This window comes from Otolemur garnettii, unplaced genomic scaffold (assembly GCF_000181295.1).
Source record: "Otolemur garnettii isolate 467f Iridium unplaced genomic scaffold, OtoGar3 scaffold00339, whole genome shotgun sequence".
In the NCBI taxonomy this organism is placed as follows: domain Eukaryota; kingdom Metazoa; phylum Chordata; class Mammalia; order Primates; family Galagidae; genus Otolemur; species Otolemur garnettii.
In genome coordinates this window covers 73,587-91,778 of record NW_003852734.1, presented here as the reverse complement: position 1 = coordinate 91,778, position 18,192 = coordinate 73,587, and the positions used below count along the sequence as shown (strand labels likewise).

The 18,192-nt window shown below is 39.1% G+C and overlaps 1 pseudogene; it reads right to left on the bottom strand.

Annotated features, from left to right (window-relative positions):
• The window catches only part of LOC100966113, a 24,463-nt pseudogene extending 8,840 nt beyond the window's left edge, over window positions 1–15,623 (bottom strand).
• Window positions 15,624–18,192: the final 2,569 nt, after the last annotated feature.

Below are 18,192 nucleotides of genomic sequence, written 5' to 3'. Positions count from 1 at the left end.
GGGTCCAGCACCCTACTTCTTTGAGCCACAGGCACTGCCCTGTCTCCACTGATTTTTAACATTGTAATGGAAGTCTTAGCCATTGCAATCAGGCAAGAGAAGGCAATCAAGGGTATCCATGTAGGGTCAAAGGAGATCAAACTTTCACTCTTCTCAGATGATATGATCATATGCCTGAAAAATCCGAGGGACTCAACCACAAAACTCTTAGAAGTGACCAAGGAATACAGCAGCATCTCAGGCAACAAAATCAATACTCAGAAATCAGTAGCATTCATGTGCACCAATAAAAGTCAAGCTGTAAAAACAGTCATGGACTCTATTCCCTTATTAGTGCCATAGAAAATGAAATATCTTGAAATGTACCTAACAAAAGATGTGAAAGATCTCTATGAATAAAACTATGAAACTCTAAGAAAATAAATAGCCAAACATGTCAACAAATGGAAAAACATACCATGTCATGGCTGGGAAGATCAACGTTGTTAAAATGTCCATACTACCCAAAGCAATCTATAGATTTAATGCAATCCCCATCAAAGCACCTCTGTCATACTTTAAAGATCTGGAAAAACTAGTATTTCATTTTATTATGGAAACAGAAAATACCTCAAATAGCCAAGACATTTCTCAGAAATAAAAATCAAGTAGAATTACGCTACCAGACTTCAGACTATACTACAAATCTATAGTGATCAAAATAGCATGGTATTGGCACAAAAATAGAGAGATAGATATATGGAACAGAATTGAGAACCAAGAGATGAATCCAGACACTTATCATCATTTGATCTTCAATAAGCCTATCAAAAACATAAATTGGAGGAAGACTCCCTATTTAACAAATGGTGCTGGGTGAATTGGCTGGTGACTTTTAGAAGACTGAAACTGGACTCACACCTTCCACCTCTAACAAAAATTGACTCTCACTGAATAAAAGATTTAAACCTAAGACATGAAACCATAAAGGTTTTTGGAGAGAGTACAGGGGAAACACTTGAAGAACTTGACCTGGGAGAAAACTTCATGAGGAGGACCCCCAGGGCAATTGAAGTAATACCAAAAATACATTACTGGAATCTGACCAAACTAAAAATCTTCTGCACTGCCAAGAACACAGTAAGTAAAACAAGTAGACTGCCCTCATGATGGGAGAGGATATTTGCAGGTTACATGTCCAACATAGTTATGGTAACCAGAATCCACAGAGAACTCAAACTCATTAATAAGAAAAGAACAAGTGATCCCATTTCACTATGGGCAAGAGACCTGAACAGAAACTTCTCCAAAGAAGACAGGCACATGGTTTACAGATACATGAAAAAATGCTTGTCATCTTTAATTATCAGAGAAATGCAAATCAAAATCACTTTGAGATACCATCTAATTCCAGTAAGGGTAGCCCACATAACAAAATCCCAAAACTACAAATGTTGGCATGCATGTGGAGAAAAGGAAACATTTCTTCACTGCTGGTGGGAATGCAAACTAATACATTCCTTTTGGAAAGATGTTTGGAGAACTCCCAGTGATCTAAAAATTGACCTGCCATTGGATCCTGCAATTCCTCTACTAGGAGTGTATCCAGAAGACCAAAAATCACTTTGAAAAAAAGATATTTGCCCCAGATTATTCATTGCAGCTCAATTCGTAAAAGCCAAGTCATGGAAGAAGCTCAAGTCTCCAAAACCCATAAATGGATTAATAAATTGTCATATATGCATAGCATGGAATACTATGTAGTCATAAAAAATATGGAGTCTTTACCTCTTTTGTGTTTACATGGAGTAAAGTATCTCAAGAATGGAGGAAAATGTATCCCATGTACTCAGTACTTCTATGAAACCAACTTATATTTACTCACACTTTCTTATGAAAGATAGAACACAACTATAGCCCAGGATGAAGGAGAGAAATGGAGAGGGAAGGGTGGTGAGGTGGGAGGTTTGATAGAGGAAGGGTAAAAGGTGGGACCACACCTATGGAGCATGTTGCAAGTGTACAAGTCAAATCTGTCAAGTGTAGAACCTAAATGTCTTAACACAATAATCAAGTGAATGAGGCAAAAGCTATGTGGATTGGTTTGCTGTAACCACATCAGATTGTATTAAAAAATCAACACATTGTACCTCACATATGCATAAATGTATTCATGATGTATGTGTATGTGACTTAATAAAAAAAAAAAAAAGAAAAAGAAAAAACTGATCATTCCCTGAGAAAGTTCTGGGATTACTCCAAAAGATAAAACATTCATCTTATAGGAATTCCTGAAGGAGAAGATGGTTCTAAAGGTACAGATAATCTACTCTAAGAAATTATGGAGAATTTCCCAAGCATTGCCAAGAGATACAGAACTTTAGATAGTAGAGAGTTTCAGAACCCCAGTAAGACTCAATCCAAATAAAGCATCTCCTAGACACATTGTGATTAACTTTGCCAAAGTTAAGATAAAGGAAAAAATTCTGCAAGCAGCCAGATGTAATAAAGCATTACCTACAAAGGCAAAGACATCAGAATGACTGCAGATCTCTTAGCCAAAATGTTTCAAGATGAAAGAACATGGTCATTGAACTTCAATCTCCTAAAACAAAACAACTTTCAGCCTGGGATTCTGTATCCAGCTAAACTGAATTTCATTTGTGGTGGGGAAGTCAATACATTAATGACATACACATGTTGAAGAAATTTGCTATGGATGAGGGTGGAACATGATGATGGACAGGAAGGACATTTAGCTAAGCTCTCCTGGAACAGGTGAGTGAGTAGACTAGATCATTCTTGGCAAGGAATATTGGTGTGGAGAGGCAGTTCAACGTGTTCAGCGAGGTGCGGATTGCTGGACTTGGAGTGCATTCCGGAGCTGCAGAGACAGCTGGGAAAAGTTCTGCCTGGCCTGCAGTGGCTTCAGTTGGCTGCAACGGCAACCAGCCCCACCATGGAGGACTGCAGTTCCCCATTTGTGGGGAAACTAGGTATTTTGTGTAAAGACTGGTGAAGTGTGGACTCCTGAGCAGAATTAGGCGGCCAGAGTGGCGGCCAGTTTAGGTTGTTAGGTGGCAGGAGAAACACTCAAATGGGAAAGATCCTGGAGAGAACAAGGCCATTGTTTTGGAATTTGGGAGATGGTGGTCACCACAGGCAAGCTTTCCCTGCAGACCAGGCACAGCAATTTGAGTCTCACCCGCGGAGTCGCTCTACACTCAGAACTGGCCCAGGATATCCCACACTTCATGGGAACTGTTGCAGGGAGAATTTGAGAAACCTGACTGTGAAGACTTTTTGAGATCAGGGGAATCAGTAGATCAGCAGGGTCTAGGTGTCAAGCAGGTAATCAGGCAACACTAAGAACAATTTAGGCCTGGAGACAGGCATAAGCCTGGGAACCACTCATGGTGCCACCTGGTGTCCAGAAAGTATATTGCAATATAAATATATTCCTACTTAAGTCAATCCCTATGGCCTATATATAGTCGTATGTTTATATACATACATAATTTCATTGCCTTTTTTTCTCTATTTGCTCATTCTTTTTGTTTTTTTTCCTTTTTTTGTAGGAGTTTTTGTTAATTTTTTTTTTTTAGACAGTGTCTTGCTACGTTGCCCTCTGTGGAATGCTATGGCATCGCATCTCACAGCAACCTCTAACTCTCCTTGGCTAAGCAGTTCTCTTGCCTCAGCCTCCCAGGTGACTGGGGCTGCAGACACCCACCACAGTACCTGGCTGTTTTTTGGTTATGGTTGTCATTGTTGTTTGGCAGGCCCTGGGCAGGGTTGGAGCCTGCCAGCTCTTGTATGTGTGGCTGGTGCCTGGCCGCTGGGCTATGGGCACCGAGGCCTCCCCCTTTTCTTATGGTTGCTGAGATTGCTTACATCAGACTATTTGAGTTTATTTTTTTCCTGTTGTTTCTGGGTTTGTTTTTTATTGTTTCTGTATGTGTCTGATTGTTTTTTTGTTTGTTTGTTTGTTCATTTTGTTTCAGTTTGCCTTGTGTCCTGCTAAAACCTCAGGTTGGCTATTTTCCCTAACTCCAATTTTTACATTCAATAAGAGCAAAGGAGATTGAGGGATGATAGCCAACGGAAGCCAGTTTTCAACAGAAGCTTCCATCCAGAGGGAGAGATAATGGTCAGCAAAAACTCAACAAAGCTGAAGGGTGGGAGCCAAGCTGAGAGAAGAGATTGATAATTGCATGTCTTCTTTGTTGAGGCAAGCTGCAACTCCAAGGAAACAAATTTCAGGGACAGAACCCACTCCAAAGAGGACATGTATCCATCCCCTCCCCCAAGAGAGTTGCTTACTTGCTTGCTGTGAGATCTCTATGAGTGAGCAGGGAACTGAGTTTCTCTTCTCTCACCCCATGGGAGTGAGTTTCTGGAAGCTGGGACTCCTTCTCCAGAGAGTCCCTATTGTGAGCCTAGGCATTCTCTTGTCTGGCATGAAAGTTGAACAAACGTCTTCCCTGCCACTTTGAACTCCCATTACACCCTTCCCACTGGCCTGGCCAACCCCCACAGAGACCAGAACATTCAAGTTTCTTTGTTAAGAGTGGGCATTGCATGTCTGAGGTAGTGTAGCTACACTGTACCTGTAAATCTGGTAACAGTGCAAAAAGGCATAGGGGGAAAGGTGGCTGGCTTGGCTCTGAGAAAGAGAAACTTAGCAATGGATAGAGGCTTGGGTCTGTGTACGATGGGTGGAGACTCGGGAACTGCTGAGGCATGGGAACCTCCCATCTAGCAGCAGCATTAATAGAGTGATCCTTCTGGGGTCAAATTTCAGAGAGACACCTCCCCAATTCTGTGGACTGCTGCAGGGACCTAGATCTTGCATTGCAGGGATACCAGAGAAGCAGAGTTTCTGGGACAGAGGCATGGTCCTGAGGGTGAAAAACAGTTGCTGCTTAGCTAAACTCTGGTTTGTAATCAGCTCAGGTAGAACACTCCCCAGTTTCCATTGAGCACCAGAGGTAATCAGAATTCAACACCCCCAGCCAGCTGGTGGCAGAGTGTGGTCACTTGGCCAACAAGGCATTGACTTCCATTTGACTCTAGCAGGCCCAAATCTCTGGCACATTTGCTCATTGGAGGGAACTGGGCCACAGCCCCATGGGGCTACCAGTACCTGGGTGTGATGGAGGTGCAAGGTGGGGAAGCAGGCACAAGCCCTCCTGGGCTATTTTGCTGAACAGGCCTATCTGACTCCACAGAGTGATGGAGTGAGTTACACTTGAGCTGCCAGTGGATCCTCACTGCATAGATGCTGAAGACCTTTTGAACTCTCCCACCTGATCAGTGTTTGTGTTGACCAGGACAATTTGTTTGTAACTCCTGACCTGGGACAATCACCTGGGGACCCACAAAGGTTGTACCCTGTTTATGTTATTGTGAGAGTGTGGGATTCTCCCCCTCCAGTTGCCACCTGTGGGGGAGGAAGTGTCTTAGTTGCTTATATGTATTCACAGCTGAGATTTCAGACTAAAGCCACTGATTCACTATGATTGGAGAGAGACTAGCTGAGTACAGGTCAGAGCCATCTAGCTCCAACACACCCAGCAGGTCCCCAGAGTTTCAGGCCGTAGTACTGAACGGGACCTTTGTAAAGCTGCAACTACCAGTACCAGTTCTTTGGTATAGGGCTGGTTAATTACAACTCAGGAGCCCTCAGTTCAATTTCACCTTGCCAGCTTCTCTAGCCAAACAATGAAAAATAATCATGGAGTGAAATCAGCAGAAAAACTCTGGCAACATGAATAATCAGAGCAGATCAACTTCCCCAAGGAATGACAAAGGAGACACAACAGAAGATCACATTCATAAACAAATGGCTGAGATGTCACAAATCAAATTCAGAATTTGGATTGCAAGTAAGATTAACAGAATGGAAGTAAAGATTGAATTAGAAATCCAAGGAACAATTCAAAAGTTGTCTCAATAAGTCAATGAATTCAAAGAGAAATCACCAAAGATTTTAACACATTGAGGCAAGAACTTGCAGCCCTCAAAGATCTGAGAAATACAGTAGAATCCCTTGGTAACAGAATGGACCTGGCAGAAGAGAGGATTTCTGACATTGAAGACAAAGCTTTTGAATACTCCCAAACACTCAAAGAGGAAGAGAAGCAGAGAGCAAAAATGGATCATTCCCTGAGAGAATTGTGGGACCACTCTAAAAAAAATAATAATAATAAAAAAAAAAAAAAACATTTGCCTCACAGGACTCCGTCAAGGAGAAGAGGATGATCTCAAAGACACAGATACTCTACTCCAAGAAATAAATGAGAAGAACTTCCCCAGCATGGGAAGAGATACTGAAATTCAGATAGCACTTCCAGAACCCCAGCATGACTCAACCCAAATAAAGAATCCTCTAGACACATTGAAATTAACTTTGCCAAAGTTAATATGAAGGAGAAAATCCTGCAAGAAAATCATAACCTACAAGGGAAAGAATATTAGAATGACTGTACATCTCTCTGCTGAAACTTCTCAAGGTGGAAGAGGATGGTTATTGACCTTCAATCTCCTAAAACAAAACAACTTTCAGTCCAGGATCCTGTATCCAGCTAAATTGAGCTTCATTTATGATGGAGAAGTTAAATACTTTAATGACATACACACATTGAAAAAATTTGTCATAACCAAATCAGCTCTTCAGGATATCCTCAGACCCATCCTCCATAATGAGAAGCACAATGTTCTACCACCAAAGTAAAATCACTCTGAAATTCTTGACCAAAACCCAATTTCCACAGTGGTGAAAAGATTCAAAATGTCACTGGACTTTCAAAAAACTTAACACACAAAATCTTAGCAGGCTTATCAATACTCTCTTAATGTGAACGTCTTAAACTGTCCTCTTAAGAGTACAGGTTGGCTAACTGGATACAAAAACTCAGGCTAGATATCTGCTGCATACAAGAATCTCATCTTACCTTAAATGATAAATGCAGACTCAGGTTAAAGGGATGGACATCTGTAATCCAAGGAAAATACAAATCAGAAAAAAGCAGGGGTGGCAATTTTATTTGAAGATACACTAGACTTTAAACCAACCAAAGTAAGGAAAGACAAGGATGGTCACTTCATATTTGTTAAGGGAAACACTCAAAATGATGAGATATCAATTATTAACATTTATGCACCCAACCAGAAGTCTCCTCAATTTATAAAGGAGACCCTTAAAAACATAAGCAATTTAATATCTTTCAGCACCATCATAGTTGGAGATTTTAGCAACCTTTTGGCTGTGTTGGATAGATAATCCACTAAGAAACTAAATATAGAAATTTTGGGCTTAAAGTTCACCATAGAAGAATTGAATTTAACAGACATCTGTAGAACATTTCATCCTAACAAAACTGAATACACATTCTTCTCATCAGCCCATGGTACATCCTCCAAAATTGATCACATCTTAGGTCACAAACATAACCTCAGCAAATTTAAAAGCATAGAAACTATTCTTTGTATTCACTTGGATCATCACATAATAAAAGTTTAACTCACCAATAGCAGGTATCGGCATGCTCAAAGACATGAAAACTAAAGAACCTTATGTAGAATGATAGCTGGGTCATAGATGAGATTAAGAAGCAAACAGACAAAATTTTTGGAAAAAAACAATAATGAAGACATGAATTATCAGAACCTGTGGGATGCTGCAATAGCAGTCTTAAGAGGGAATTTTATAGTGTTGTAAGCCTTCCTCAAGAGAATGGAAAGAGAGGAAGTTGATAATGGGACATTGTGAGCAACTGGAAAAGGAAGAACATTCCAACCCCAAACCCAGCAGAAGAAAAGAAGTAACTAAAATTTGAGCAGAATTAAATGAAATAGAAAACAAAAGAATTATTTAAAAGGTCAATGGATCAAAAAGTTGGTTTTTTGAAAAATTAAAAAAAATTGATAAACCTTTGGCTATCTTAACAAAAAATAGAAAATTAAAGCCCCTAATATCATCAATTAGAAATGACAAAGGTGAAATACAACAGACACCTCAGAAATTCAAAAAAATCCTTAAAAAATACTACAAAAAACTTTATTCTAAGAAATATGAAAATCTGAAAGAATTGACCAATACTTAGAGGCATGCCAACCTCTTAGACTTAATTGGAAAGAACTGGAAATGCTGAACAGACCTATATCAAGTGCTGAAATAAAATGAACTATACAACATCTCCCAAAAAAGAAGACTCCAGGACCAGATGGCTTCAGATCAGAATTCTACCAAACCTTTAAAGAGGAACTAGTACCTATATTACTTAATCTTTTCCAAAATATCAAAAAAGAAGGAATACTTCCCAACACATTCTCTGAAGCAAATATCACCCTGATCCCCAAACAAGGAAAAGACCCAACAAGAAAAGAAAACTATAGACCAATATCGTTAATGAACATAGATGCAAAAATATTCAATAAGATCCTAGCAAACAGAATCCAGCAACACATCAAATGAATTGTACACCATGACCAAGTGGGTTTCATCCCAGGGTATCAAGGCTGTTTCAATATACATACATCTAGAAATATAATACATCACATAAACAAACTAAAAAACAAAGAACATATGATTCTCTCAGTTGATGCAGATAAAGCTATTGACAATATCCAGCATCCTTTCACAATCAGAACACTTAAGAAAATAGGTATAGAAGGGACTTTTCTTAAATCAATAGAGGCCATCTACAGCAAACCTATAGCCAATATCATACTGAATGGTGTAAAACTGAAAACATTTCCACTCAGATCAGGAACCAGGCAAGATTGCCCATTGTCTCCATTGCTTTTTAACATTGTAATGGAAGTCTTGCCATTGCAATTAGGCAAGAGAAGGTGATGAAGGAGATCAAATTTTCACACTTCTCAGATGATATGAAAACCCCAGGGACTTAACTACAAAACTCTTAGAAGTGATCAAGGAATACAGTAGTGTCTCAGGATACAAAATCAATACTCACAATAGGACTCAATTATAAAAGCTAAAGGACTCTATTCCCTTTACAGTCATGCCAAAGAAGATGAAATATTTGAGAATTTACCTAACAAAGGACATGAAAGATCTCTATAAAGAGAACTATGAAACTCTGAGAAAGGAAATAGCTGAAGATGTTAACAAATGGAAAAACATACCATGCTCATGGCTTGGAAGAATCAACATTGTTAAAATGTCCATACTACCCAAAGCAATCTACAGATTTAATGCAATCCCTACTAAAGCACCATGGTCATAGTTTAAAGAGCTTGAAAAAATAGTGCTTTGTTTTATATGGAATCAGGAAAAAACTCAAATATCAAATATATTACTCAGAAATAAGAACAAATCAGGAAGTATCACGTTATCAGACTTCAGGTTATACTATAAATCTATAGTGATCAAAACAGCATGGTACAGGCACAAAAAAAGACAGGTAGATGTATGGAACAGAATAGAGAACCAAGAGATAAACCTATCTACTTATTGTCATTTGATCTTCGACAAGAGTATCAAAAACCTTCAGTGGGGGAAAGACTCCCTATTTGACAAATGGTGATGGGTGAACTGGCTGGCGAGCTGTAGAAGACTGAAACTGGACCCCTAGCTTTCGCCATTAACAAAAATTGATTCTTGCTAGATAAAAGATTTAAACTTAAAACATGACACTGTAAAAATACTAGAAGAGCATGCAGGGAAAACAGTTGAAGAAATTAGCCTGGGAGAATACTTTATGAGGATGACTCTCCTCTCCCGAGGCAATTGAAGCAACACCAAAAATCCATTACTGGGATCTGATCAAAACTAAAAGCTTTTGCACAGCCGACAGCACAGTAAATAAAGCAAGCAGACAACCTTCGAATTGTGATTCGCAGACCTGTTGGAAAGTGATGTTTTTTACTTACTGCAGAAAAGGAAATGTTATTGGTGAGGTATCTGGCCAATCTTTCTATGGACTTTTTAAATTGGCCCTATCAAGTCCAGCGCAGTCTGGATACTTCTGAAAATGCTATTCCAGTCAAAGCCTTGGTAAAATAACCAGTGCCTTTCATCATGTCCTATAGAACAAAACAGGATTTTGTATCCTGTTAATGGTGAAAGTTGGGGGTCCAGTTTCAGTCTTCTACAGCTCACTTATTAACTTATGTAAATAATTGTATTGTCAGAAATTAAGAATACTTACAAATGGTTTTCTAATTCTGGGGAAATCAAGGAGAGAGAGAAAAATAAATGTTTCAAATTCTGCCTAGAAGTACATACATTGCTGAAAGCTACAAATAGCTTAAAACATAGAAAATTGTTTTCTTGACTTCCAGAAAAAAAGAACATAAAAAGAATAAGCAATGTTTCAAATAGAAAACCATAACAAATCAGCTCAGTTCCATGTAACTAATTTCTGTTTTGTTTGAAGTTAGGTTATCAATACTCATGGACATGCTAGCTTTCTAATTAAAGTTTTGGAAGTTTCTTTCTAGTCCAAAGGTAGTTAATTATCATAGCCAGTTATAAAAACATTTTCTGAGATGAATTAAAATTATTACTGACAACATACACTAAGACAAATCAATATTTTATAACATTAGAACATATATATAAACATAATTTACAGAAAATAACCACCATTTCATATTTGACATTATTTTTACTATGCTTTAAGGTACCAAATAAGCCTAATATATCTTTCTCAGACTTTCAGTGGTCTTAATATATCAAAATGACCAAATTTAGAGTTTTAATTTTTGGAAAGTTTGTCAAATACCAAAGGCTTAAAACATTTGTTCCAACAGGAGTACAAGCCAAAACATTCTAAATGGAATACATAGCCAACTGGATCACCTGCAAATTACTTCACATATTTCCTTTTATGAGCCTTATTCAACCTTCACAGACAATTTACACTCTTTTAAACCTTGTTTCCCTGTCTTTCATTTTCTTAAATAACCATTCTCTTTCAGGACAAAATTTACCAAGATCGTTTCTTACACAATGCCATTTTCCTTTCTGTCTAATTTTCTTACTCTCAAAAAAATATTTTTCACAAAACAATATCACAGTGTACTATGAAGTTAATTATTCAGTTGCCTAAATTGATAATTAGAAGGTTTAAAAAGCAAGAATCTTATTCTTTGACAAAGATTTAGTGTCCCAAATTATTTAAACAACAAATTGTTACATTTTAAAAATGAAAGACTTTTTATAGAATATAACATTGACACAGGATTTTCCCACTCAGAGCTGGACAAGGACTCCCCATCCTTTTAGGTACAAACAGGCTGCTCTATCCAGGCCGTATCATCTGGGCAAGGTCATGAACAAAGCAAGCTGAAACATTTTTTGGAAGGTTCCACCTTGAGTAGGGAACACACACTCTAATCCCTTCTCTGAGAGCAAGGACCTACTGAAGAAGAAATTCAGTAGCAACATGACTTTAAAGTTTTAAGTTACCAAAAATTGTTCTGAAACCACAACATAGGCATCATAAATGATGTCTATTCCTTGTCCATCTAAACCTCACTTGGCCATGTGGCATCAAAGATGGCCACAAAGGACAGAGCCTATGTCCTTTACCAGGTTCAGAGAAAGCACAAAACTGGAATATCCAGTTTCTCTCAGAATAGCCAGGGGGCAAACTTGGAGCAGGAAAGGAAGAAGGGACCATTTGGTCTAGAACGGTGGTTCTCAACCTTCCTAATGACATGGCCCTTTAATACAGTTCTTGTGGATCATGACCCACAGGTTGAGAACCACTGGCCTAGACTAGGGTGATGGGACAACATGGCCGGGGGCGGGGGTGGGGTATGGGACAGGGCAGGGGATAGGGCAGGCAGGGCCTGACAACAATGCAAACTTTGATAAGCAGTTCTTGATAATCACATCTCAGCAATTATTTGTTATTATTACAGTTTAACATTATAAAATTCACAAAAATAATATAAAACTCATATTCTGGCAAAATAGCCACATGGAAGCTGAAAACCATATATTTTCTTCTTGTTCTCCCACCCATTTGTGCATTCTTTCCAAAAATCGGGACTTTTAAAAATGCCATGGGACTCAGGACAAATTGTTGAAAAGCGAGACGTCTGGTCACCCTAGCCTAGACTTTACCCTGTAGCTGCTGGCCTAAGTATGGGGAACATTCTCTATGTCTTACCATAGCCACCTATCTAGACATCAGAATTCAGAGGCTTAAAATCAATAACATAAGCTGACAGTCAAATCTAACAAATTTAGAGATGTTACACAGATGGCAGGGTTATAATCTTTGAACATTTGAACTTTAATAACAGATTTAAACTAATTTTATCTCAAAAGGACACCACAATAGCCTGAACAACAAGGCATGTGAGGTATGCCTGCTCACATAAAGTTTAGAATCTCCCCAGAGACATAGTTACTGCATAGTCTCCTGTAAACCCTTTCTTAAAATGCTTTAACCTAGTTCCCAACAGAGTGGGCTTCTCTTGTGTGTTTCCCATTTCCTTCCCTCAGACAAACTACAAACAGGTAACAGATGGGGTAAAAATGGGGCTACAAACAGCACAGTCACACAATAGTTTCACCGTGTGAATGGCGGGACTGGATACATTCTTAAAGGGCACTGCATAGAGAAGTCCAAGTTTGATGGAATCACATTACACACCCCTGGAAAATAAGAGGGATTATATGGCACAGAACATTGAGCTTTACGTTGGCTCCGTAACATGTCTACTTCTTCTTTACCGGTTTTTATGCAATCAACCTGTATGTTTCAGGATTGTAAATCAGGTCTGAGGTCCTGTAAATTTTGGAGAGATACAGAGATTACGTTAGACAACTGGCTATTAGCACAGCTTTTTGATGAAGATAGTGTCAGATAGTCTTAATATCTCCTAAGGACAATTATTGAGGAATTGAGGTTGGACTTTGAGGTTGATTTTGACTAGGAACCCAGTGATCCAAAAGATCCGGGTGATCAGGAACAGGTAATTGAAGATAGAAAGAAGTATAAGTTAGAGGGGGCTAAGGTGGAGACAGATTTTAACGTTTGTCCTAATTCAGATTTCTGCCCTTTAGCTTTTTATTGGGAGATTTTAAAGCTAGCCATAACACTGATGTTTGTTTTTCTTTCAATTTGATTTTTTAATAAATATAAACAAGACAATTGCTTAGGATGAGAGCTCTCTAAAACTTTTTTTAAATTAAAGAGTTCTTCTAATTTAAAGGATCCATTTTTTGGCCACTTATAGCTGTAATTTTTCATGCTATATTTATTCCAAAGGCAACTCAATCTAATGCCTTTTTATAAAGCCCAAGTGATAGAGGCACAAAGAAGGCTCAATGCCTCTTCAGAGAAAAGGCCATTTCCAAGATTCCTAAAAATTCACTCTTGGAAATAGATTTATGATAGAATAGATAATGACAAAAACCCACTCCTCAGAGTTTGACACATTCAGTACACACAGTATGCTGCTTAGTATCTTGCATATCTTGCATGTCCCAGATTCCCAGTCTTAACAGACTGGTCACCTGACATATTGCCAACAAAACACATCCTCTGGACGATGGAGACTAAGGAGAGAATTCTCACTTAGTCATAAAGTCAAGCTCAGGACATAAAACAGAAATAGAGGGAAATCTCATATGGATTTTGTTTCAGGGACCCACAACAAAGTTTGTCTTAAAAGAGACCAGACTAGCCAGAACTATGTAATTGGCTAGTAGGGACAGGGTGGTAAAGAGCTAGGCCAGAGTTCCATCCTATGGTAACCATCTTTAGACAAAATGACACAGAAATGACAAAACAAGAACAAGTGACAACAACAATAACAATAAGATCTATTTCTGAGAGGAGATAGAATCAAACAATATGAATATCCATACACTACAAAGTACTTAAAAACATACCAATACCAGAAATGCTTACAATACTAGTCACCAAAAAAGTTTCTCTCTTAAATATGGAAAACATGAATATCTTTTACTCTATGCTCAACTGGAGCCCCCAGAGAGGAAGACAAGGAACTCAACTGGTAAGTAAAATATCTCACCACATGCCAGCTGATGTTGGAGTTCCAATCCTCCTGCTGTGGCTTTCAGGAAAGCAGAATGGCTTTGAAAATCCTTCCAACTACTCAAACAGTATGATCACAACAAAACTTGCCCTTTTCCCTTTGGTTGGTTCACTGAAAGATCAACTCACAATGATGGTAGATTAATAAGAGAAAGGTTTATTCTAAATATCACGCACACTGGGGGAACCAAGAGAATGATTACAATGATTACCCAAAGTTGCAGTGATGGTCAGAGACTTTTAAAGATGTCTTTTAGAAAGGAGGGGGGAGAGTGTGGAAAGTACATGTGCAACAAGTGGTTGGAGACTCCATACAAGTGGACAAAGGCTTCTGCCACCACCAGGAAGTGGAAAATGTGACAAGACTGGGACCATATGTCAAAGTTTCCGGGAAAGAAGTTCTCAGGACTCCCAGCAGCATAAAGGCCAGCTCCAGTGGTGTACATCACAGCCATGAGGAAGAACCAGCCCATCTGGCCCACCATGGTGGCCTTGCCAAAGTCCTCAGTGATAGTAAAGTGCATAGTGGGCACACCACTCAAGCCAAGTTCCAGGAGCACTCCAGTTCTTATCTTCCAGTGACTAGAAATGGCAAACAGGTCCCACTGTGCCACATGACGGCAGAAATGTCCAAGACACAGACAATGGAGAGGTAGATGAACTGTGGCTGTAGGGAGGAGTAGAAAGAGTAATAGAGCCAGGGTGCAAAGCTCCCCATAATTAGCAGAGTAATCCCTATAGTCAGTTTGGAAAAAGTCTGAAAAACTTTTGCTGAATGAAAATAGTATAGAAGAGCAAGGAGAGGCTGAGGCAGAGCACCCAAAAAGAACATCCACCCATGGGTGTGTTAGCTCATGCCTGTAATCCTAGCACCATGGGAGGCTGAGGAGGATAGATAGCTTGAGCTCACAAGTTTGAGACTGCCCTAAGCAAAGGCAAGACCTCATCTCTACTAAGAATAGAAAAACTGAGGCAAGAGGAATGCTTGAGCCCAAGAGTTGATGGTTGCTATGAGCTATGACATCACAGCACTCTACCCAGGGCCGACAGCTCTGTCTCAAAAAAAAAAATTCCCCCAAACCATCTTCTCCTGTAGAGGAGCCATGAAGTATGTATTTGGTCTAAGAATGTTCAAGATTCCCCAAAAGAGAAACAGCACAAAACCAAGCAGGTGCATCCAGATACTGCCAGTTTCTGTATGGTTGCGGAAGATGCTCTTGAAAGCAAGCCAGAAAAGAGGGCACAGGTGATCTGTGGCCTTACAGCACGTAGTCACTGTCCTTCAGCCAGTCAGGGAGCACATCATAGATGATACACCTCCAGAGTCCCTCCCAGATCTTATACACAAACTCCTCCATCTTCTCCATGGTATGGTGGGCTTGCAGGGGAAGCATTGGTACCTGCATCTCCCCATTCTCTTCCTGGGGCACTGGGTATGTTTGCTCTCCCTTTCAGCTTTGGTTGGGTTGCCAATTACTCATTTGCCTTTCTCTTCTAATAGAAGTCCCAGTTCAGCCAGTTCCACTATGTCAGTTCCCCTGTTAGTGGCAGGAGTCCCATTCCCTGTGCCACAACAGATCCTTTGTGGGATGACATCTGGCTGGTGGCATCTCAAGGCCCTGCAGCTTCAGCTTGGGAATGGTTTGAGGGTCTCTCAGCCATAGGGGAGAGAGATCTCCCTGTGATGGTAGGGAAGCCAGGAGGGTAGACTCTGCAGAGGCCTATGGTCCTCCACGCTACATCCTGTGGTGATGGAGGTGGCCTGTGGCTGAGTGGCCTTCATATTTACATTTCAAATATATATAATATATATTCATCATGCACACACATTTACTGTTGATTATGTTTCTCTGGGGAAACTGGAATAATATATGTTTATCTGAGTAATCTGGAATAATATATACTCTCACACCATTTCTCAGATTGTCTATAACATTTTACATTTCCCCCAATAATATATGAGCCACTTCTCTACATCCTCCTCAGAATTTAGTGTTTGCACTATCTTTTTTTTGCTGTGTTCTCTTTCTTTTTAAAATTTAGAATATAAATCTTTTGGTTACATGAATTAATGTTTTTTGTACAGTTCAAAGTTATAAGTGTGCCCATCACCTGGTTAGTATGCACTGTACCCATTAGGTGTGAAATAACTCCTCCCTGCCTGTCCTCCTCACCTGCTTGCTTTCTGTTAATTTTTACTACCAAATGTGCACATGAGTGATGATTTATTAGTTCCAATTCAATAGTGAATGCATGTGGTATTTGTTTTTCCATTCTTGTGATACTCCACTTAGGAGAATGGTTCCCATTTCCATCCAGGTTGTTTTAAAAGGTATTAATTCTCCATATTTTTAATGATTGAGTACTACTCCATTGTATACATATACCACATTTTATTAATCCACTCAGGTACTGATTGACACTGGGTTAATTCCATATCTTTGTGATTATGAAATGTCCTATAATAAACATTTAGGAGCATGTGTCTTTTTAATGAAATGACTTTTTTTTTTTTTTTTTTTTTTTTGCTTTGAGTAAATACCTAGTAGTGGGATTGGTGGATGAAATGGTAGGTCTACTTTTAGTTCTTTGAAGTATCATGAGACTTTCCATGAGGGTTATAGTAGTTTGCATATAAGTGTTCATTTCTCTCTGCATCCATACCAGCATCTGTTATTTTGATATTTTTATGACAAAAGCCATTCTCACTGGGGTTATGTAATAACTCATTACTTTTTTTAAATCCTTTTTTTAAATTAAATCATAGCTGTGCACATTAATACAGTCATGGGGTACAGTGTGCTGTTTTTATATACAATTTGAAATATTTTCATCAAACTGGTTGATATAGCCTTCATGTCATTTTTGTAGTTATTGTTTTAAGACATTTACATTCTACTTTTAGAAAGATTCACATGTACCCTTATAAGATGAACCATAGGCACGACCTCACTAATCACCCTTCCTCCACCCATCCTCCTCCCCCTCCTCTTCCCTCTCCCCTTTCCCCATATTCTTGAGCTATAATTGGGTTTTAACTTTCCTATGAAAGCTATAAATTAGTTTCATAGTAGGGCTGAGTACATTGGATACTTTTATTCCCATTCTTGAGATACTTTGCTAAGAAGAATATTTTCCAGCTCTATCCACTTAAACATGGAGGAGGTAAAGTCTCCATCCTTATTTAAGACTGCATAGTGTTCCCTGGTGTACATATACCACAATTTATTGATCCATTTGTGGGTTGATGGGCACCTGGGCTTCTTCCATGACCTAGCAACTGTGAATTGGGCTGAAATAAACATTCTAGTACAAATATCTTTGTTCTAGTGTGGTTTTTGGTTTTCTGGATATATACCTAGTAGAGGAATTGTAGGATCAAATGGCAGGTCTATTTTTAGTTCTCTGAGTGTTCTCCAGATGTTTTTCCAAAAGGAACGTATTAGTTTGCATTCCCACAAGCAGTGTAGGCGTGTTCCCTTTTCTCCACATCCACGCCCCAAGCATCTCTGGTTTTGTGATTTAGTGATATGGGCTAATCTCACTGGAGTTAGGTGATATCTCAAAGTAGTTTTGATGTGCATTTCTCTGATGATTAAGGATGGTGAGCATTTTTTCATGTATCTGTGCAGAACATCGGCTGTACGCCGATCTTCAGAGAAATTTCTCTTTAAGTCCCTTGCCCACCCTGAGATGGGTTAACTTGTTTTCTTCTTGCTAATACTTTTAAGTTCTCTATGGATTCTGGTTATTAAACCTTTGTCAGAGACATAACCTGCAAACATCTCCCATTCTGAGGACTGTCAGCTTGCTCTACTTATTGTGTTTTTGGCTGTGCAGAAGCTTTTTAGTTTGATCAGGTCCCAGTAGTGTCTTTTTGATGTTGCTTCAATTGCCCAGGGTGTCCTCCTCATAAAATTTTCACCCAGGTAAATTTCTTCAAGTGTTTTCCCTACACTTTCTTCTGGTATGTTTATAGTTTCATGTCTTAAGCTTAAATCTTTAATCCTGTGAGAGTCTATCTTAGTTCATGGTGACAGGTGTGGGTCCAGTTTCGGTTTTCTGCAGGTTGCCAGCCAGTTAGCCCAGCACCATTTGTTAAATAGGGAATCTTTTCCCCACTCAATGTTTTTAATTGGCTTGTCAAAGATCATATAATGATAAG